This window comes from Neofelis nebulosa, chromosome 3 (assembly GCF_028018385.1).
Source record: "Neofelis nebulosa isolate mNeoNeb1 chromosome 3, mNeoNeb1.pri, whole genome shotgun sequence".
NCBI lineage: Eukaryota > Metazoa > Chordata > Mammalia > Carnivora > Felidae > Neofelis > Neofelis nebulosa.
In genome coordinates this window covers 4,935,486-4,959,332 of record NC_080784.1, presented here as the reverse complement: position 1 = coordinate 4,959,332, position 23,847 = coordinate 4,935,486, and the positions used below count along the sequence as shown (strand labels likewise).

At 39.0% G+C, this 23,847-nt stretch overlaps 1 protein-coding gene across 4 annotated transcripts in view; it reads left to right on the top strand.

Moving 5' to 3' along the window:
* The window catches only part of CSMD1 (CUB and Sushi multiple domains 1), a 2,016,488-nt gene that overhangs the window by 461,879 nt on the left and 1,530,762 nt on the right, over positions 1–23,847 (top strand). The window lies entirely within an intron of this gene.

The window sequence follows — 23,847 nt, the reverse complement described above, 5'->3', positions numbered from 1 at the left end:
AGTATTTTAAAAGCATGAGTGTACCTTGAAAGTTTCTGATCACAAGCAAAAACAAAACAAAACGAGATCTAGATCTATCTATCTATCTATCTATATGGAGACAGAGACTAACTCTTCATGGTGATAAAGGTCAGCCAGGCTTATTAACATGATCATTTTACAGTCCATACAAATAGTTGTTATGTTGTATACCTGAAACTAGCATAATGTTCCATGTTGATGGAATTTCAATAAAATTTGTTTTAGTAAGTGCACAAAATGAAGAGTGTAAGAGGATCTAAGAGAAGACATAAAAAGGGGTGTAGTCACAAAAAATACGAACAGGCCTTGAGCCAGTTTCATCTGGGATGTGAAATGACAGCATGGCCTCTGTATTACAGGATTTTCAGGGGCATGGCCACGTAGGTGGACCCAGGTTGTAGAACTGTATTTGTGGAGCACCAGATAAAGGAGATCACCACATATGTTGCCAGACCCAGGGCCCAGATGTTTCCAAGAAGTGAGCTTAGTTTTGAGAGTTTATCAAAGAGCTATTTCAAGAAATCAGAATTCTATAGATCCAGCTATCAATTCACTTAGACTTTGGTCTGTTTCTCTTTCATGCTGAAATACTACACTCATGTTCAGAAACTAATCCAAACTGAATTTTGGTCTCCACGTTCTCTTATGTAAAATGACAAGATCAAACTCTTTCAGGGAGAGCAGATCGTTTTCAATTTCTGTACCTACTGCAATCAGTCAGTGGTGGTTGCATGAAGTACTGTGTTGGGAATGATGATAGCACTGCCCTCGGGCTCTGAAGAAAAAATTGTGGATTGATTCTAAGTATGTGGCACCACGAGCAGAACAATGGAGAAGGGGAGAGGGAAGAACGCTATATATTTGCCATTGTGGACTGGATAACCTATTAAATCGTTCCTTTTCAATCCGAGTGTCTGTGGTTTATGACTTAAAAAAAAATCACTTGCTTTCATGGTCTCTGATTTATCAAGTCACCTGAAAAAATTAAGTAAAATATATCCCGCAAAAATAGTTGGAGATTTTAGTTAATATCTCTTTCTTAATTAGGATATAAGTTAGGGTGTTATTTCAAAGAGATTTAAAAAGTACAGTGGCTTTAGTTTCTTTTTCCTCCAAATAATAGTCCACAGATGAGTCATCCCAGCCTGGCAGAGATACTCAATCCACCGGCCAGCCAGGGATCCAAGATCATTTTCTATTGTGGTCCCTCAGTTCCCAAAGGGTGTTGTACTCCAGTGCATGATCGGAAATGGCTCCCAAACCACATCCGTGGAAATGGGAAGAAAGAAAATGTGGAGGCTAAGTTACATCCTTTTGAGAGGTGGTATGCAAATCATGGACATTGCTCCCTATGACTTTCTGCTGATGAGGCAGGCCTTAGCTGTATTGCCACACATGGAGAAAAGGAGAGCTAGGGAAAAATTAGTTTCTAACCGGGTGGCCATTTACCTAGCAACACTTGAGAATGTTGAGCCATTAAAGAATGATATGAAAGAATGGTACAGGCGTCTTTTTGCTCCAGTCTTGTGCTAGATTAACATGGACACTGGCCTTGAAAGCCACTGTTGCGAGAATTTGTTGTAAATGTTCCATAGCCCAGATAGGTGTCTCCTTGGAGTTCCAGAAAGTTCCAACATTATGTAAAGCGAGAGGCTAGGACTTAGCTCTTTGTCTTCTTGGGTAGGTGGGGTTTGACAGACTCATCTGTAGCTTGAACAGCTGTTGGAGTGTGGGAGTCACTGGAACCCTGTTTAATAGAAGCACTTAGAATAGCCGAAGAAGGTAGGTTGGACGAAACTCCAGTTAGAAAAGTGTAATTAGTTTCCTTCATTTGGATTAATTCATATACTCTCTCAAAAGACCAAGTGTTTGTTTTTCTTATTTCTGGGGTGATTTCTCCTTCCCCCTTCTCTTGGACCCTTCAATGTCCATGATCAAAGACCCCTGATGTTTGGTCTTCCATTTTTATTTGTATTTTTTTTTTTTGGAGTTCTGAAAGGCAATACAATTTATGGAATTATATTGCTACCAACAGGGCATGTTTTGGATTCTGGGTCAACCTGGTGGGTTCCCCTTGACTCACGTGGTCTGAAGAACATATCTGGGATGTGATGATTTGATTTTAATGTGCATTTATTTTTATTAAAGCCCAAAGTTAAGCAAGTTTTTAAAATTGTTGTGATACTTAAAGCAGTAAAGAGTAGAAAGGAACAGAATGTACTTAATTGCTCATCGTCTTATAAATTTGAAAATACAGGGAAAATTGCATCCTAAAGCTTCATGCAAAAATCAACTCTCTGGGGCGAAATTTGGAGTGAAATAAATTTCCCAGGTTATGGGATTTTTGTGGTTGTTGTTTTCTTAAGGTGTGAGGAAATGCCTGACCTGCTCTCCCAGTCACATACATTCTAGGACTGATAAGGTGCACATCCAGTGGGTGAGGTCGTTCTGTGATTTCACGGGCACTATCAGGAATGCACCTGGGAATCCAGATGCTTTCAAAATGGTTCCATAATTACACCAACAATCGGGGATCAGTTAAAAAAGAGAGATGCTTTGAAGACAGGTAGATGGAAAATCAAATACCTAATTGCAATGATGTTTTGAATCATTCAGTGGGGGGAGAAAGCCATTTGCATCTATTACTAATCAAATCATATTTAATTATATATTTAAAAAGAAAAGCGGGCGCTTTGGATGCAGTGTGAAAGAAAAGGCATTCGTGTTTTTGTGCAGCACTTCCATTCTGAGGGCTTCTCTCTTTATACGAATGCAATTAGTTTGATTTTATATTTATATGAAAGTTGGAAATGTTATAGCATAACAAAGTAAGAGACTATGCATCTAAATGAACGACATAAATATTCAATGAGCAACTGAAAAAGATAGTTTATTTCTCATGGTAGTAGTATTAAAATAAAAATGAGACCCATATGGGAGTAAATAGAAAAGTGTCTGTCTCTTAATGGTTTTCATAGCAGGAATCATTCACTTTTGTACTCAGCATAAAGTATGTATTAAGTACTAGTTTTGATGGGGCTGTGGTAGGCTCAACATTGGCTCCCGTGGGAGTCTACAGTCCTACAAGTTCAGCACCATCCAATACACTATTATCAGCTGGCAAATAAGCTAAGAAGAGCTCTGGTTCTTTATTTACACTGTACCTATTATTTAATAAATTGCAAGTCTTGGTGAAAATCCATGGTGCTTTGCGTAGAGGGTAGTGGATTGGTTGGGAGTGCATGGCCTACATTTGCTCAACAAATGCAATTACTTTTCCTTTGTTTTCCAGACCTGAACCAAAATTGTTTTTTAGGCCTTTATTTTGCATGACTGAGTTATTGTCTCCGTTTCTGCTGGGACATCCGGTCTAATTCCCATTCAACAGCAACAACAGCACGAAACTGCTTCTGTTTCCCGCTGCTCTAGGAGCTCTCTCTTTTCTAGTAGATGCAATTTTGAAGGTTCAACTTTCTTTCTTTCTTTCAACTTACTTACTTACTTTCAAAATCACTTTTATCTGAATCACCTGCTTAGAGCTTGCACTCTAGATGAGACTTTTTTTTCCTCCATTTCTTATATTGAACTTGGTTCATTTTGTAACAGCCATCGAATACAATGTATCTAAATATATATATATATAGAGAGAGAGAGACACACATTATATATAGACATGCACACATTATATATATATATATGGACACTATATATATATATAGACACATTATATATATATATATATAGGCACTATATATATATATATATATATATATATATATATATATATATATTTACCTCTAGAGAAACAGTAATGAATGACACTGGCATTATTTGAGAGATCATAGTCTATTAAGGATCTGAGAACAATTCCATCCAACTAGAGCAGGGTGTAGGGGTACAGCTGAAAAAATGAGGACAAAGATGTGGGCTAATATATATGATGAAACGTTTTTTACAATACATTTTCTAAACCATATTTTTTTTCTAACAGTCATTTACAAATTTAAAGGAGGATGGTAATATTTACAGGTGTCTGTTTTAGAAGGTGCACTGCCCTGGCAATATGGAAAATGAATCAGAGAAAAGAGCTGTCGTGAGGCTTGTGTCACTGATCATGTGACACATGGTGACAGCCTGGACTGAGGGAGCAGTCCTGGGGATGGAACTCTAGAGACACGATGAAGGATTGGCTGGTAAAGTTGTAGCTTGGCATCTGGGTGTGTTGGAACGGAGACACAAGGAAATGGCAGCTTGGATGGTGCCATTTTGAAACTTGTGTGGGGGTGCATTCCTACGTTGTATTTTAGGCGACTGTGAAATGTATACATGGACAAGCCTTAAAGAAATTTGAATATATGAGTCTGTAGCTCGAGTATGATGTTTGGCCAAAAAAGGTAGACACGTGTGGAGTACAAGCAATGATATGTACCCCATGAGGATGGATGGGATCATGTTGTAGATACCAGCTGTAGGAGAAGTCAGGGACTTCAGAAGCTGAAGGACATTCACTGAATTTGACTTGCAGAAGGTCTCAGATAAGCTACAGAATAAGGTGGGGGAGACCGGTTATGGGGAGTCAGGGGTGAGAAAATGGGGATGGCAGGTAAAGAGGCCTCAGTAGCCTCACTGTGAGCAGAAAGGCAAGCAAGATGGCCATCAGAAGCAATGCAGGCTTGAATGTTTCAAGAAATATTTTAAGAAGGGATGACTGCTAATAGATTAGGTGGTGGGGAAGAGAGAAGAAGTTACAAAAGAAAGTAGAGGGTATACCTGATATGATGCACTTCCTATGAAGTGTACCCTGTGTGGTCCATACATGATGAAATTTCCACCAGCGGGATGGAGGACATTTCTGTCTTGAAACACGTTTCAAAATGGTGGATGGTTTCAGAGACAAATGCATTTTTCGGTGAGTGATTGAAAACATGAGGAATTTCCTATCTGATGACATCAAGGTTCATGGAAAAAATAGAGAACATATTTCATGACACAGTTGAGAACTCTAAAAATGTCCTTCTACCCTCAGCCATGGACCACACACCTGCGTCATCTGTCCCCAGAGGTTTTTCTGCCCTTAGCAGCACTCTGTTTATAAGAATCTTATCTCTGTGCTATGAGGCTCCTGGGTGGCTCAATCTGTTGTGCATCAGACTCTTGGTTTTGACTTGGGTCATCATCTCACAGTTCGTGAGTTTGAGCCCCACATCGGACTCTGCACTGACAGTGCAGAGCCTGTTTGGGATTCATTTGTGCGCTCTCTCTCTCTCTCTCTCAAAATAAATAAATTAAAAAAAAAATAAAACCCTATCTCTGTGCTAGATTTTTATATATGTGGGTTGTTTCCTATTTTTAAGGTCTACCTGCCATTTATTTTGGAAAAAAAAAATCCCTTGAAAGATAAGTACTAACTCTCCTCCATCCCATTTTCAAAGCTTTCCTAATATTTAGTGTTTTGGTTAATCAGTGCATAAATTCACATTTCATTAACTGAGGATTCCATATTGGGGGACCATAAAATGATTGAAGAATACATATTTATTAAGAGCTTCCCATGGGGCGCCTGGGTGGCGCAGTCGGTTAAGCGTCCGACTTCAGCCAGGTCACGATCTCACGGTCCGTGAGTTTGAGCCCCGCGTCAGGCTCTGGGCTGATGGCTCAGAGCCTGGAGCCTGTTTCCGATTCTGTGTCTCCCTCTCTCTCTGTCCCTCCCCCGTTCATGCTCTGTCTCTCTCTGTCCCAAAAAATAAAATAAACGTTGAAAAAAAAAAAAAAAAAGAGCTTCCCTGCTGTTAGAAACTGTTAAGTCAGAGTAGAATGAGTATTTTATTTTGTATTGACAAGAGACCATGAAGTAACTATAATTTTTCTCTTATTTTACAGTTAATAAAACTCAAACTCTGTTGCCCAGGTTCACATAGCTATTACTTGCAAATATGATTTAACAAAAGTCTATTTGATTTTAAAACCTATGCCATGTTCCGTCTTAGGAGGGATTTTATATACATATTTTTATACATATTTTATATATATATTTTATATACATACCACACATGCACAGTTTAAATGCATATATGCATTCAGATATCATGTGTATAATGAATAAAGAGTAAAATACATTATACCTATGCCTATAAAAATGGAAAATTATAATTTTATACTTTTCCATCTTTTTAAATTTAAACATAAGTGGAAAGTTGAAGACCAGTGTGATATTTCTAAGAAATGGAGTTTCTCTAATATTATAATGATAAATCCATATCCAAGAAGGAGTTTTATTTTATTTTATTTTGTGTTTTTTAATGTTTGTTTTTGAGAGAGAGAGCAAGCCGGGGAAGGGCAGAGAGAGAGAGAGAGAGAGAGAGAGAGATTGATTGATTGATTGATTGATTGATTGATTCCCAAGCAGGCTCCATGCTTTCAGGAGACAGCTCAAACTCACAAACCATAAGATCATGACCTGAGCCAAAGTCGGTCATTTAATTGACTGAGCCACACAGGCGCCCCCAAGAATGCATCTTAATGGATACATTGTAATGCACTCTGGTTTAAAGTTGGCATAGAACATATGAGTACATCTAACCAAGTGCAGTTAAAGTATATTCTTCTATTTCTAGATAGAGATTTGTGTATTTGTGTTTTTTTAGTTGGCTTTTTTCTTTTATCACCATACAATAATAATGGAATAGAATATGTATTAGCAAAAATTGAAGATAATTTTTGTGTCAAATGATAAGAAAAAATAAGTTACACAAGTGTTAAACATTTTTAACTCTTACAATTATGATTACTAGGGCTAACAATGGTTTTTATTTTTATTTTTTTTTTTTTTAACATTTTTTTTTTTATTTTTATTTTTGGGACAGAGAGAGACAGAGCATGAACGGGGGAGGGGCAGAGAGAGAGGGAGACACAGAATCGGAAACAGGCTCCAGGCTCCGAGCCATCAGCCCAGAGCCTGACGCGGGGCTCGAACTCACGGACCGCGAGATCGTGACCTGGCTGAAGTCGGACGCTTAACCGACTGCGCCACCCAGGCGCCCCAACAATGGTTTTTAAAAGAATTTGATTCAGTAACAACTGGATAGCCATATGCGCCCTCCATCAAAAAAAATTTAGACATTGATCTTCTACTTTTCATAAAATTAGTTCAAAATGGACCATAGGCCTAAATGTAAAATGTGAAACTTTTAAACTTCTAAAGGATAACATAAGAGAAAATCTAGGTGACCTTGGGTTTGGCAATGACTTTTTAGAGAAAATACCAGAAGCACAATCCATGAAATAAAATAATTGAAAAATTGGACTTCATTTTAAGTTAAAATTCTCCTCTGTAGAAGACAGTGTTAAGAAAACGAAAACATGAACCACAGACTGGGAGCACTATTTGCAAAACATATTTCTAATAAAGAGCTATGTTCCAGGGGCTTCTGGAGGGCTCAGTTGGTTGGGCGTCCGATATCGACTCAGGTCATGACCTCACATTCGTGGGTTTAAGCCCCACGTTGGACTCTGTGCTGACAGCTCAGAGCCTGGAGCCTGCTTCGGACTCTCTGTCTCCAGCTCTCTCTGTCCCTCCCCGACTCGCACGTGCACACGCGCTCTCTCTCTCTCTCTCTCTCTCTCTCAAAATAAACATAATAATAAAGAGCTATGTTCCCAATGTACAAAAAACTCTTAAAATGCCACTCTAAGAAAATAAACAACCTAATTTAAAAATGGGCAAAATATCAGGTGGCTCGTCAAAACAGATACATAGGTGGTGACTAAACGTATGAAAAGAGGTTCCACGTGATATTTCATTAGCGATTTGCAATCACAACACCTATTAGAATGGCTGAAGTTCAAAGTAGGACAGCAGAGTCCGGCGAGGGTGTGAAGCAACAGGAGCTTGCATTCAGTGCCATTGGGAACACAAAACACTACGGCCACTTGGGAAGACAGTTTGGTGGCTGTTTTTTGTTTTTGTGTTTTTGTTTTTTGTTTGTTGGTTGCTTTGTTTTTTACAGAGCTAAACAGAATATTGCCATCCAATCCAGCAATCTTAGATATTTACACAAGTAAGTTTACAATGTAGAGTCACACAGATATGTGCACACGCATGTTTATAACAAATTTATTCACAATTGTCAAAAGTTGGAAGCAACCAAAGATGATGTTTAGTAGGCGAAAGGATAAACCCGGTGTGCTGTGGGCAGACAATGGACTAGCCTTCAGCAATAAAAAGAAATGAAGTATCAAGCCACGTAAAGACATTGAAGAACTTTAAATACGTTTTATTCAGTGGACGAGGCCAATATGCAAAAGCTCCAAACTGTGTGATTCCAACTATATCACATTGTGGAAAAGACAAAGCTATGGAGATGGTAAAAAAAAGCAGTGGAACAATTCTACCTGACGCCGTAATGGCGGATACAGGACATCATGCATTTGGCAAAGCATCTAGAATGGTGGGGCACAGACTGAACTCTCAGATAAACTGTGAACTTGAGTTTGTAATCAAGCATCAGTATTGGCTCATCAATTGTAAGAGATATGCAGGATGCTAACATCCGCAGTAACGGCGTGAAGGCCAGACTCTGGGGTGGAAACTGTATTTTCTGCTGAATTCTTCTGTAAACCTTAATCTGTTCTAAAAATAGCCCAGTCATTTTTCAAAAGTGGGTTACAAATTGCGAATATTCTATGATTACAGCTCTGTGGAGGCAGGTGCGCTGAAAACATGCTAGAGCAATATACAAGTATGATGATATACTAGTGTTAGGGTTGTAGAAATATGCATGACTCTGTCTTTTCTTGTTGATATTTAGTAATATGGTCGTGTTACAGCTAATATTTTAAAATATCTATAGCTACCAAATGTTTACCTTGTGCTCATCTTTTCTCGTGACTATCCATTAAATGATTTCTAACAGAAACAATTATTTACTTGTTCCTAATTGACTCAAACTATCTTCTACCCTCCCCAAAACCATTGATATATAATGACTTATATTTATCCCCACCAACTTGTCTTGGATAATACACATAAAACACTGGACAAAAAAGACACCATCCTTTTTTCTTCTGATTTAGAGTGCCATTCTTAAAAAAGTGACGACAGTATTTAAGAGTGAGTTTTGTAGAACTGATGAGCAGGCAAATCAACTTCTCCTTTTCTTGCTCTTTCTTATTAACTGTATGGAGTACTTTCTATCCCTGTGTTCCTCAAACTGCAAGATTTTTAATGGTTATTCTTCTGGAAAGAAAATTAAAATTTAAAAACAAGTTTAGAAACACCAATTTTCTTGTTGGAGAGTGACAGTTTATATTAATATGTAATGGCTCCATGGGGCTTTGTTTATCCTAATATTTCCCCTCAAAACCTTGTTGAATTTGAGTCTCTTTTCCACAAATGGTGTTGTGGTATCTTTTTCTTCAGAAACAGAGTTTGAGAAAGATTTAGAACTAAATGTTGCAAGGATTTGAATTCTCTGTAGTAATTCCTTGCCAAAGTCGTGAGTCCATTACCCAGAAAAGAGTATGGATCTCACTTGGTGAGAACTAGGGAGGGCCTCATTCTACACACGGGCAAGCCACTTGCTGGCACCATATTTGTTTCATGTGGTAATGTGGTGAGGTCGGTAGGAAGTTGTGTCCACATCCAGTTGGTCACCCAGGCTTGGCAACATTAATCCTACAAAAACAGATGCAACCCAACTACAGGTAAAGAGTGTCCAGCTCACTGTTGGCATTTTATATTGCTAGCGAGGCAGTGTGTCAGGATTTATTGAGAACTCTGCTAATATTTGTCAAGCCAGGTGATATGAAAGCGATTTCTTGTGTGGCACCTTGATCCCAGGGAACCCCACTTGGAAGAGTAGGAGTTCAAGCAACCCATGTGAAATAAGTAAACGTGCTTTGACATAAACAAGAAGAATTGCAAAATCAGTGCCAAAAGTCTTTGTTATAACTGCGTAAGGGAAATCTCATCAACATCCCGTCATGGCAGATGAAGGAACAGGGGAGGAGGGAACTCAATGGATGTATTGTACGTCACAGGCTGGCTAGTGGCAGAACTGGGGCCTGACGTCTGGGTCCCTAGGTGAGCGGTCAGAAATACTTCCTAATTTCATGAAGTCGTAGCCCAGTCTTCAGCATTGGCTCATTTTAAAAATCAGTTGGTTGAGAATCAATTCCCATAACTCTCCACTCTACTGATAGTATTTTTTGATAATATGAATATGTTCTAAGTGTCTCAAACAGTTGAATTTGTGGAAAATTTAAGTAACCTGAAGCTTTTGAAGACTCGTAGCTCTTCATGTTTCCAATTCCCAGGACCCTTTATCTATCCTAGTGATGCCATGTGACCCAGGACCTGAACCTGTTTATCTTAGGGTCTCATCCAATTAAAGGCAAAAGAGCATGACAGTTAAGAGCCAGACTACCTGTGTTATTGCATTTGGGGCAAGTCCTTACCTCTGTTTGCCTGAGTTTCAACATCTGTAAAATGGGAAGAAAAACAACTTAGATGACCAGGCTAGCAAGATTGAGTGAGGTGAATTGACAACGCTTAGTATTGGCACAAGTTAGAGGCTTGATAAATGCCAGCAATTAAAACGATCGCATACTTTTTTCAACGTGGTCAAGTGTTTCCCGAACTTTTGATGGTTTTTATTTGCTTTTCCTTGGCACCTCTAAATCTGTATTTTCTCCTTTAAAGATACTTATTATCTTTAATTAAAATAATCTTTTTCCATTTCTGCCCATCCCATTTGATTTTGTGATTTTTGTGTCAGGATCATACCTTATTCTCCTTCGTATGACCAGAACCTACCGTATTGTCTGACATGTGGTGTCAGACAATTACTTTCCTTCAATCTCTACTCATGACTTGAGTGGTGCCTGTGGTGTTTCACCTCCCACCATAACCTCCAATATTCATACATGCCTACAACTCATATAGGGCACACAGTTAATAGCACATGGAAATAACCTTGGGAAAGCATGCTAGAAGTGTTCAGGTAGATCTCCCTCCCGCTCCCCTGCCTCAAATTCTAACATCATTGAAAGAAAAAGTGGTTTATCTGTCTTTTCCGCAGAATGACGTGTAATATTTGCTCTTCTGATCCTTGATCAAGGAACATCTTTCCATTTCTTTCAGCAGTGTTTTATAGTTTCAGATTATCAGTGGGGCTCTTTTCATAATTTCTTTCTAAGGCTTCATTGGCATATAGAAATGCAATAGGTTTCTGTACATCGATTGTGTATCCCGTGACTTTGCTGGATTCGTTTATCAGTTCTAGCAGCTATTGGGTGGAGTTTTTGAGTTTTCTATAGATAGTATCATGTCATCTGCAAATAGTGAAAGTTTTCCTTCTTCCTTATAGATTTGGATGCCTTTTATTTCTTGTTGTTGTCTGATTGCTAGGGTAGGGCTAGCACTACTATGTTGAATAAAAGTGATGAGAGTGGACAGCCCTGTCATGTTCCTGACCTTAGGGGTAAAGCTCACAGTTGATCCCCACTGAGGATGCTATTAGCTCTGGGCTTTTCATGGGCCTTTTTTTACATGGCCTCATATTCCCCCTAAACCTACTTTGTTGAGGACTTTTATCATGAATGAATGTTGTACTTTCTCAAATGCTTTTTCTGTACATATAGAAATGATCATATGGTTCTTCTCATTTCTCCTATGGATGTAATGCATCTTGTTGGTTGATTTGCAAATATTGAACTACCCTTGCAACCCAGGGATAAATCCTACTGATTGCCATGAATGACTTTTTTTAACATATTGTCGAATCTCATTTGCTAGTATTTTGTTACAGAATTTTGCATCTATGTTCATCAGAGAAATGGCCTGTAGTTCTCATTTTTGGTGGTGTCTACATCTGACTTTGGTATCAGGGTAATGCTGGTCTCATAGAATAAATTTGGAAGTTTTCCTTCCTTTTGTATTTTTGGGAAGAGTTTGAGAAGAATAGGTATTAACTCTTCTTTAAATATGTGGTAGAATTGCCCTGTGAAGCCATCTGGCCCTGGACTTCTATTTTTTTTTTGTTTGCTTGTTTGTTTTCTGTTTCTGTTTTTTTGCTTTGTTTTGATATTTTTGATTACCGATTCAGTGGCTTTGCTGGTTATCAGTCTGTTTAGGTGTTCCATTTCTTCCTGTTTCGGTTTTGGTAGTTTGTATGTTTCTAGAAATTTATCTGTTTCTTCCACGTTGTCCAATTTGTTGGCATATAATTTCATAATGTTCTCTTATAACTGTATTTCTATCGTGTTGGTTATTTTTTCTCCTCTTTCATTTATGATTTTATTTATTTGAGACCTTTCTTTTTTTTTTTTTTTCTTGATAAGTCTAACTAGGGGTTTATGAATTTTATTGATTTTTTTAAAAGAACCAGTTTATTTCGTTTCATTGATCAGTTCTATTATATTATTTTGCTTAGTTTCTATATCATTTATTTCTGTTCTAACCTTATTATTTCCCTCCTGCTAGTTGAATGTTTGGTTTGTTGTTCTTTTTCTAGCTCCTTTAAGAGTAAGATTTGGTTGTTTGAGATTTTTCGTCTTGCACTAAGACTGTATTGCTATGTACTTCCCTCTTCAAATCATATTTGATGCATCTCAAAGGTTTTGGACTGTTGTGTTTTCATTTTTATTTGTTTCCATGTACTTATATGTTTCTTCTTTGATATCCTGGTTAACCCACTCATTGTTTAGTAACACGTTGGGTAACCTCCATGTATTTGTATTCTTTCTGTTTTCTTGTGGTTGACTTCTAGTTTTATAGCGTTGTGATCAGATGCATGAGATGACTTTGATCTTCTCGAATTGATTGATTCCTTTTCTGTGGCCTAATATGTGCTCTATTCTGGAGAATGTTCCACATGTACTTGAAAATAATGTATATTTTGCTTCTTTAGGATGGAATGTTCTGAATGTATCTCTTTTTTTTTTTTTTAATTTTTTTTCAACGTTTTTTATTTATTTATTTTTTTTGGGACAGAGAGAGACAGAGCATGAACGGGGGAGGGGCAGAGAGAGAGGGAGACACAGAATCGGAAACAGGCTCCAGGCTCCGAGCCATCAGCCCAGAGCCTGACGCGGGGCTCGAACTCACAGACCGCGAGATCGTGACCTGGCTGAAGTCGGACGCTTAACCGACTGCGCCACCCAGGCGCCCCCTGAATGTATCTCTTAAATCCAATTGGTTCAGTATGTCATTCAAAGCCTTGTTTCCTTGTTGATTTTCTGTATAGATGATCTATGCATTGATGTAAGTGGGTGTTAAAATTCCCTACTATTATTGTATTGTTATCAGTTTCTATATGTTTGTTATTAATGATTTTATGTATTTGGGTGCTGGCTTTCTTTTGATGTCCCTTAACATGATAGATGGTTCTCCATCCCCTCACTTTCAATCTGCAGGTGTCTTTAGATCTAAAATGAGTGTCTTGAAGGCAGCATATAGATGGGTTCTTTTTTTAATCAGTTCTGTCACCCTATGTCTTTTGATTGGCATGTGTAGTCTATCCCAAAATAACTATTGATAAATATGTGCTTATTGTCATTATTTGTGTTGTGTTTTTTTTTTTTTTCTGAAGATTTTCTCTGATCGTTTCTTGTCCATCATTCATGGTTTGCTGATTTTGTTTAGTGATATATTTGGATTTCTTTTTCTTTCTTATTTGCATATTTATTGCAGATATTTTCAGTTTATTTTCTCAGAGAGAGAGGAGAGAGCAGGTGAGGGGCAGAGAGAGAGGGAGTGAGAGAACAGAGGAGGGAGGTGTGGACAGAGAGAGTCCACACTCTGAGCCATGAGCTATGAACCATGAGATCATGACCTAAGCTGAAATCGAGATTTGGACACTTAACCCTCTGAGCCACCCAGGTGCCCCAAGTGATCTTTTATATATGGTTGCCATTAGGTTTGTGTATAACCTCTTCTGCAGATTTTCAGTCTATATTAAGTTGAATGGCATTCACGTTCAAGCCCATTCTTTACTCCCTCCTCCCCACATTTTATGAATATGTTGTCATATTTTACATGCTTTTATTATGTGAATTTCTTGACAAATTTTGTTACAGAAATTGTCATTTTTCTTTCTGTTGTGGTTCCTACCTTTATACTGTTATTTTTGGTCTCTCCTCTCCACTCAGACAGTCCTCTGATATTTCCTACAGGGGTGGCTTAGTAGTCATGAGCTCCTTTAGTTTTTATTTGTCCAAGAAACTCTTTATCCCTCCTTCTATTCTGAATGTTAGCCTCGCTGGATGCGGTATCCTTGGCTGCAGATTTTTCCCATTCAGCGCTTTGAATAGGTCATGGCATTGCCTTCTGACCTGCAAAGTTTCTGTTGAAAACTACCCTGCTAGCCTTTTGGGTTTTCCATTGTAAGTTACTGTCTTGTTTTGTGTTGCTGCTTTTAAAATTTTTTCTTTGTCACTCTATTTTGATGATTTAATTAGAGTATTTCTTGGTATGAGTCAGCTTTTGTTGATTTTGATGGGACTTCTCTGTGCTTCCTGAATCTGGATATGTGTTTCCTTCCCCCAGATTGGGGAAGTTTTCAGCTATTATTTCTTCAAATAAAGTCTCTGCCCTTTTTACTCCTTCTGAGACTTCTGTATACAAATATTATTATGTTGATGGAGTCACTGTGTTCCCTAAGTCTCTTCCCTGTTTGTGAAATTCATCTCTATTCTCTTTTGTTCAGCCTGATAACTTTCCATTACTCTGCCTTCTAGATCACTACTTTTTTCCTTTTCTTCTTCCAGCCTGATGTTCATTCCATCAAGCATTTTCTCATTTTGTTTATTCAGCCCTTTATCTCTGCTGTGTTCTTACTTATGTCTGTGTTAATGGACTCATTTCTGTCTTCCACTCCTCTCTCAAAATCAGTGAGCATCCTTACGAGCATTGCTATAAATTCTCTATCAGGCATAGTATTTATAATCATTTCACTTAGACCTCTGGCTGTGGCCTTGTTCCTTTCTTTCATCTGGATACATTTCTCTGTCTTCTCATTTTGTCTGCCTCTCTGTGTCTGTTTCTGTGTGTTAAGTAAGTCAACTATGTCTTCTGTTCTTGAAAGCCGTGACTTAGGAAGAAAAAGTCCTGGAGTGCCCTGCAGTGCGGTGGTCCCTGTTCCCCAGAACTGGGCACTTCAGGAGAGTGTCCTATGTGTGTTGCTTATGCTCTGCTGTTGTATCTGAGCCACCTTTTCTTTCCGTGCAGTCATCTGCACTGATTCTCTGCCTGCTGTGGACTGTGCTTACTCTCTGTGATGTTAGCCAGACCCAGACAGGATGGTTCTGAGGAGACATGCCTGCAGGGGATTTGGATGCTGGGCAGTGGTGTTAGCAAAATTTGCACGGGGCCACTACTCCTATGCTGGGTCACCGAAGTGCTGTGAAGGCTGGGACCTTCACGCCTGGGGTGTGAGGCTAGGCACAGCATCTCGCAGTAGCTCGGTAGGCTGGGCCTGGTGCATGTAGGCAGCTGGGGGCACAGAACCCAGCTATGATGTGGTGTCTGGGCACAGCGTGCTTCAACAGCTGTGCACCCACTGGCTGGGCATTGGCTTTCACAAAATTTGAACTGAGTCCAGAGTTGAGCCCCGCATGCTTGGAGTCGGCTAGTCCACAGGAGAACTCATGGGCATGGCTAACTGCTCACTGGTTAGGTAACAAGTGTCTGTGTAGCCCCACCTCCCGCAGATGGCCCCGTGTTTACGCCAGGGGGCAGGGGAGGAAAATGGCACCTGCCAACTCCCACATTTTTGGAGACGTCCCTCAGTGCTCTCTGAAATCAGTATGAACAGAACCCCTTGGCATTGTGTAAACTGCCATTGCTATGTTGCCTCTCCACACAGGCTGCTCTCTCTTTAAGGGCGGCAACCTGGCTATCACTTGCCCTCCTGGCCAGCCCAGTGCTGTCAGCTGATTTAAAGCTCTAGACTCCAAGGGGCGCCCAGGGGGCTCAGTCGGTTAAGCTTCCGACTTCAGCTTGGGTCATGATCTCAGGGCTTGTGGGTGTGAACCCCACGTCGGGCTCTGCACTGATAATTCAGAGCCTGCTTCGGATTCTGTGTCTCCCTGTCTCTGTGCCCCTCCCCCACCCGCACTCTGTATCTCTCTCTCAAAATAAATAAACCCAATAAAAATTAAAGCTCTAGGCTCCAAGTCCCACTGTTTTCACAAACTCATGGAATTCACCCCCTCTGGTTGTTAAAGTCTTGCCCTCGTGAGCTCCCTGGTGCAAGGGCCCATTTCCCTGCCCTCTCTGTGCACACAGCTCCCGCGTGCGGGCAGCCGCTCTACGCCTTTCCGACTTTCCAGACCGTTCAGATGCAGCCTCTTCTCCATATTTCATTGTGGGATTTGTTCTGACAGTGTCTGGATTGCCCCTTGGTTTATTGACTTGGATGTGGACGATATCTTGAGAGTGTGGGACGGGGTGAGCTCAGGGTCCTCGTACTCTGCCATCTTCCTGACCTCCCTAAATGTGTATATTCTTAATGAAGCACACACCACGTGATAAAAGCAACAAACGTATACAGGGGCAATGATGCCCAGAAAACACTTACAGAAAATGGAGAATGAGTAGTATAATTAGGCTGGGGAATATTTTGAAGAGGTAAAATTGAAAATCCCAACCGACCCAGATTGTGAGTGACTTGGGGTTCCAGGGGAAGGAGTTTAATGGTACTCAGTAGAAAACATGAAGTTACTGGAGAGGCTTGGGCAGGAAATTGATAGGAGTCTAACATTTAGAACTTAGAAACTTGGGTATAGAGTAGATTGGAGATGTGCCACTAAGCTGAAGGAGACAGAAGTGTTGGGTGACTGAAACACTAATTAATTAAAACTTGACCATCATCAATGACCAAGAAATGGAGAACGTGAGATAAAAGTTCAAAAGCTGACAGTAGCATCTATGGATAATATCCGCTAAATGGATTTGGATGATGCAAGAGTAAGAATGAAACCCAAGAAATGTTTAGAATCCCACTGGGCAAACCAGGAGGGGGGATAGTGCCAAGTGTGTTACTCCTGACCCCTGTGGCATCTGCAGGCAACACCTGAAAGGTGGTCGTCGTTAGAACGGAGGGAACAGGAAACTAGCTCTGAGGTTTGGGCGCTCCTGGCCTGTCTTTACAGCCCATATCCCGAGGCGGAAGTTGACCCAGAAAAGAGAGTGAGTTTGAGAAAAATATTTCACAGTCTATTTTAGAGTCCTAGCTATTTCAAATTTGATAAGTATAAGCCTAAACCCATTTGGGAAAGTAACCAGAATGAAAGTATCCCAAAATATTGTAGATTAAATGATGGAAGGTAAAACCTTTTTTCCCCCTAAGATCTCAAGGATTCAGGAAAGAGCAAGGTTATTTTTCCCTGTAAGTCTTCATAAGCCACATTCTCAATGACTTAATCATTCATATTTACTGTATACTTGTAGTCTGTCACCTCACCTTTTCTTAAGTCTCTTTTAACACCCTGAGCTAGTGTAATGTTAGAAAAACATGTAAAGTTTGCTAAATATCATGTTAACTCATTTCGCAAGGCTAATGAAATTGAGATTTCAGTGGTAGAAAAGTTGGGAGGGAGATATTTGCTAATATTTTTTCACATAATTTCAAACATGAGTTGTTTGGAGGCTGATTAAATATGTAATCCCATCGCGAGTGAAATGAATTTTCCATAGGCGCACTCCAAAAACATTACTGCTGATCCCTGGGCTTAGCAAAACAGATTTCCAAGTCCATTTAGTCTAAAAGTATCTCAAAAGATATATTTTACACTCACATATGCATACTACCTTCCAGAAATATTGCATGTGAAAGCTTAACACAGTATTTAATGTCTGGTGACTTAGGTTTCTGACATACCTGGAGTGCAGAAACACTGCTAAATAATTCAAATTGCATGCTAATTCACAGAAAATCCATTTTTAGCTTCTTCCAAAGAATACAGTAAGCTAAAGGTCATTGTATAACATTTCTTAAAGGGAAAAAAAATGCCAAACATTTTTTTTGCTATCTGCCACTATTCAACATAAATTTTTAGATTCAAATATTACTTAAAAATAACGAGGAACTTTGGTAACTGATAGAGGTGCCTCTGAAAATCCTTTCTACACCCTTGCCAGCTAAGGAACCTGAAGCAGGTCACTTGTCTGATTCTCTAATGTCTTACCTGTCAAATCACTTCCCTAAACGACTTGGAAAATTAACTGGTAGGATCAATGTCATGTTCCAATCCACAGGCTGACATCAGGCAGGGGTTGCTATTGGCTATTGCTTTGTCTTCATTCTTGACCTTCAGAGAAGACCTGGAACCTAGAGAGGCTGTAACATGTGTGATGGATGTGGTGGAATCAGAAACTGAACTCAGAACAGAGGGATTAGACAAGTATAGGGACTCTGAGCAAATTAAGGAGCGAAGTATAAGGAAAAGGCAAAGCAAATGGGGCCATCTCTAATTAAAGGTGACAAGAGAGCCATCAGATTATTGTACCTATTGACTATGTAACAGGCTTTCGGTCCTTTTCATTTAAGATACTTGTTACGTAGTAAAAATATTTCTCAGCATAATTGGAAATAAGGCAATCAACAGCTATGTTTACATTCAGTAATATAATTCAAATGAAAACCCATGACTATAGAGCATGGTATCTATCTATGAGTACCAATGTTAGAAGCAAATTGGTCTGTCAAGGTGAGTTAGTGTACTTAAGGCTTTACTCACAAAGAGAATAATGAGAAAATAAGTATTCTAAATCCTGTGTGATATGTCAATACAATGCAAAAGCCCTGTTCTCGCTGGGATCATAGACAACTCTGTTGGGTAGATGTTGCCTTGAAAGTAAGCATTGGCCTGTGGATTCAAGCCCAAGTATCTCTTCTTTCCAATTTTTCCATACCTTTGCTGAAGGATCAATACTTTGTGTAAACACAATCTGATTAAATCCTCAAGAAAGGCTGAAAACAATGCAAATCAGTACTAACCTTGAGACGCTCATAAAGTAATATAGAATAATGGTCCAAGGAAAAGCCAAGGCCGCAAAATCTTCAGTGGACTCTGAAAGCTGATTTTTTAATCAGAGTAAACTAAAAACTATTCTTAGATCACATCCAGTGATTCTGGAATATTAATGTCTTAACCGCACACTAGATGATAATATCATTAAAAATAACAATGATAGCAATACACACTCTCTAAACAATATTGTCCTCAAGAAATTGGACATATTTTCTTAACCTAATCTTTCCTTTATTTATTTATTTTTTAATTTTTTTTAAACGTTTATTTATTTTTGAGACAGAGAGAGACACAGCATGAGCAGGGGAGGGGCAGAGAGAGAGGGAGACACAGAATCAGAAGCAGGCTCCAGGCTCTGAGCCATCAGCCCAGAGCCCGATGTGGGGCTCGAACTCACGGACCGCGAGATTGTGACCTGAGCCGAAGTCGGCCGCTTAACCGACTGAGCCACCCAGGCACCCCTAATCTTTCTTTTAAAGCATTTATTATATCATTTAGCAATAGCATTCATAAAGGTGTAAGTACCATATACTTTATTTAAACAAAACTGATGCATTCATGCTGTCTCTAAATCTAATATATTTTGAAGTATAGTAGGGCCCAAAGTATAAGAAAATCATGATTTTGAATGCACATTTAAAAATTTTCTATACCTTTATTTTCATTGATCTTTGACTACCAAGTCTAGTTGAGATAACCCACTCCTGGTATGTAAGATAATTTAATGCATAATTAAAATTATGCCATTCCTCACATATTTAATTTCCAAAAATACAAAGCTTGACAATGGATTCTGTTGGTGAGATTGTGGAAGGACTGGCTTTCACAGTGTTAAGAATGATAAATTCTACACCCTCTATAAAAGGGAATTTGGCTATACTTAGTAAAATTACATAGTCATTATGGTCTGATACCGCAAGCTAACTTCTAGGAATCTATTCCAAAACATATACTGGTGAAAGAAACAGTGACATGTACCCAGGCTTTCATTCCAACACAATTTGTGAGAGCAAGATATAAACAAACAACCTTTATGTCCCCTAAATATCCACCCGGGGAGCCAGTAGCACACCCACAATGAAGTATGGTAAAAGGACTGCTCTTTACAGAATGCAGCTGTAAAAGGAAAGGTGAAGTATGTCTATATATTGTTCTGTAACAGTCCAGATTGATTACGAGCAAAAAGCAAAATGGGAAAAGAAACAACAACAGCAAAAAAAAAACCTTAGGCATTTATTGAATTGGTGGCTTAACCATACCGAAAAGAATCATGTCAAATGAGTGGTGAATACAGCAGTTAGATTTGCTGATGTGGTAGGCCACATCCCTGCAAATAAAAAGACCTGAAAGAAACTTGCAACTCTTGAAAATATGAATAATAATTTTAAATTGATATTGAGACATTTATTTTAACATAAAACAAGTCATTATGTTAATCTTTTGAAATTCCAAGTTTCTTGGTTCTTGGTATAAACAGAACTATAAAATTAAAAAAAAAAAAGTAACACTCAGTAATCCTACATTTGAATTGGAAGTGTAAGGATGAACTCAGGATATACTTCCTTTAAAAAATGTATTTTTATAGCTCCACTGAAAAGGCCTAGGAACAATAACCTATTAACAGTGAGTACTCCTGGCCCCCAGATTATTGTTTCTAAATGCCATTTCCTATGTAAAGGGGTCACGGCACCTTGAAAATGACCAAATCCAGGGCTTTGGCAAAAACAAAAACAAAAACAAAAACAACAAAAACGAACCGGATTATTCAAGAACGTTGGCATTTAGCAAAGCACAGTGATCCTGGGTGCCTGAGGGCTAATGTACAGGGAGCTTGAGGAGCTCCTATTCCCCCAAATAAAGCAACTTGAGCATCTAAAATGACAGAGGCAGTGAAATGAAGCACATCTAACACATCAACATCTTAGATTCATAATGAATCTAAAGAAAACCAAACTAACAGTCTAGTAAACAAATGAATTCTATTGGTCATCTTTGGAAGATCCTAGAGAACTAATTATTCTAAAAACAGCAGTGGATAATGACAATAATATGCTTCTTTGGGGGTGCCTAGGGGGCTCAGTCACTTGAACATCCAGCTCTTGATTTCAGCTCTGGTCATGATACCAGGTCATGGGATGGATCCCCATGGCAGGCTCCACACTGTGCATGGAGCGTGCTTAAGATTCTCTCTTTCTCTCTGCCCTTCTCCCCTACCTCAGGCGCGCTTGCTCGCTCTCACTCTCTCTCTCAAATTAAAAAAAAAAAATGCTTCCATGTGTGTGCATTCTATTCTTAAGGATAATCAAGTTATTCTTTCCCCTTGAATTTTGGCTGTTCTGACTGTTGAATGCTCCTATCTCATTAGAGTTAAATTGCAAATTTGGGGGATTTTGGAGAATTTTTTTTTTCCATTTTGTGGTTGATTTTCAATATAAATACAAAATATTAATGCAGGCTTAAATTTTCAACAGATAGGTAAGCAGAAATTATATTTCATAAAAATTAGAAAGGAACCTATTAAAAAATAAAATGTAATTATTTTAAAAGTAATGTTATTTCAGGGCACCTCGGTGGCTTAGTCGCTTGAGTGACTTTGGCTCAGGTCATGAGCTCCAGGTTTGTGAGTTCAAGCCCCACATCAGGCTCACTGATGTCAGTGCAGAGCCTGCTTTGGATCCTCTGTCCACCTCTCTCTGCCCCTTCCCCACTTGCGCTCTCTCAAAAATAAATAAACATTAAGCAAAGTAGTTATTTCAAGCATTTATTTATGTAATATATAGGTTTCACTATATTGTATAATTTTCAAAGTTGTCCTGCGTGGAAGGATATGCTTTTATTTTTTTTATTTTATTTTATTTTTTAACATTTATTTATTTTTGAGACAGAGAGAGACAGTATGAATGGGGGAGGGTCAGAGAGAGAGGGAGACACAGAATCTGAAACAGGCTCCAGGCTCTGAGCTGTCAGCACAGAGCCTGATGCAGGGCTTGAACTCATAGACTGCGAGATCATGACCTGAGCCGAAGTCGGACACTTAACCGACTGAGCCACCCAGGCGCCCCAGGATATGCTTTTAAAGTTGTATCTTCTGATCTAGCCCTGTGAGGAAGAAAATGATAAAGAACCAAGTGGTATATAAGCTGGTAAGAGAATAAAGACCAATATTCAAATGCATATAAATTGTAATGGATTAATCCCTCTTGGAAAAGCAGGCTTTTACAGTGAAAATATGATTGTTTAAAAATATGCCAGTGGGGGGTTGGGGGACAATTCATGTAAATCAGGATAATTTCTGAGATAGTAGGTGTGACCAATTAATTGTTTTCTGGTGAATCCCTGTTCTTTCTATCTGTTGTTTCAGCTCAAAAGTCCTGACAAATGTCATTAAGATAGATTAATGATAGATTGAGTTTATTACATAGATTATAATTACCTAATCTTTTTCATCTAATATAATATCTATCCATACATCCCAAGAGTTATGTCCTTAAATATCCCTCAAGTTTAAATTTCTGTAAAGTGGCAGATTATTCACCTACACATTTCATGCATGCAAACTGACAAATCTGTCCTCTAGAAGTGTGTAATTAAGGGGGATTATATAAGTATAAATATTTAATTATTAAACCCAGAAAAATTACAACACACTTTTGTTAAAATGACCAAGTATAACACTATTGCTGATTTCATTGTGTCTTTAGTTTTTCATCTGTGAATGCTTTGTAAAGATCTAGAGGACTTTTCTCTTTTGAACCTGTGGTATATTAACTAGGGCATCATTTTAGTTCTGGCCAGATAATCACCTGTAGTTGTTTTCTTTCCTTAACGTCTGCCTTCTAGACTTACTACTTGTTTTAGAAAACTGAAAAATTTCCCAAGAATACAGTTTTCATGAATGAGCTCAAGCCATGTTCTTCAAAAAGGGGGACATTAGGGGGCGCCTGGGTGGCTCAGTCGCTTGAGCATCCAACTTCGGCTCAGGTCATGATCTCGAGGTTCGCGAGTTCAAGCTCTGTGTAGGGCTCTGTGCTGACAGCTCAACAGCACCTGGGACCTGCTTTGATTCTGTGTCTCTCTCTCTCTTTGCTCCTCCCCCGCTCACACTCTGTCTCTCTCTCTCTCTCTCTCTCTCAAGTATAAATGAAACATTAAATAAAAATTTTAAAAAAAAGGAATGGGAATATTAGCAGAAGACAGCCATGGCATGGTTGATCTGCCCATCAGGGCTCACATGGATAACTGGGAAAGGGAGCCTTCTTTTATCTCAGCATCCCAAGGAGATGCACCTTGAAGCTCCATGGTCAAACACACATGCCTTTCCAAATGAATCAACTCTGAGCGTTCTATAATATTTGACTTTGGGTAATGGCACTCTGCCTTCCGACACATGACATTTTGGAGCAAGTAATGGTATCCACCAAAGCCTGGCTTCTTGGGATACTATTGAACTTTATAAATGTTGAAAATAGCAAAAAGGGGGGTGGTGTTTGGGCGGCTCAGTCACTTGAGTATCTGACTCCCCATTTTGGCTCAGGTCATGATCCCAGGGTTGTGGGATCGAGCCCTGAATTCAGCTTTGCACTGAGTGTGGAGCCTGCTTGAGTTTCTCTCCCTCTCCCCTCTGCCCCTCTCCCCTACTCACCCATTCTCTCTCTCTTCCTAAAATAAAAATAGCAATAAGAAAAAGAAGAAATAAAATAGGAAAAAGGAATGAAGTACTGATACATGTCAGGGCATGGAAATACCTTGAAAACATTTTGTGAATTGGAAGAAGCCAGTTACAAATGTCACATA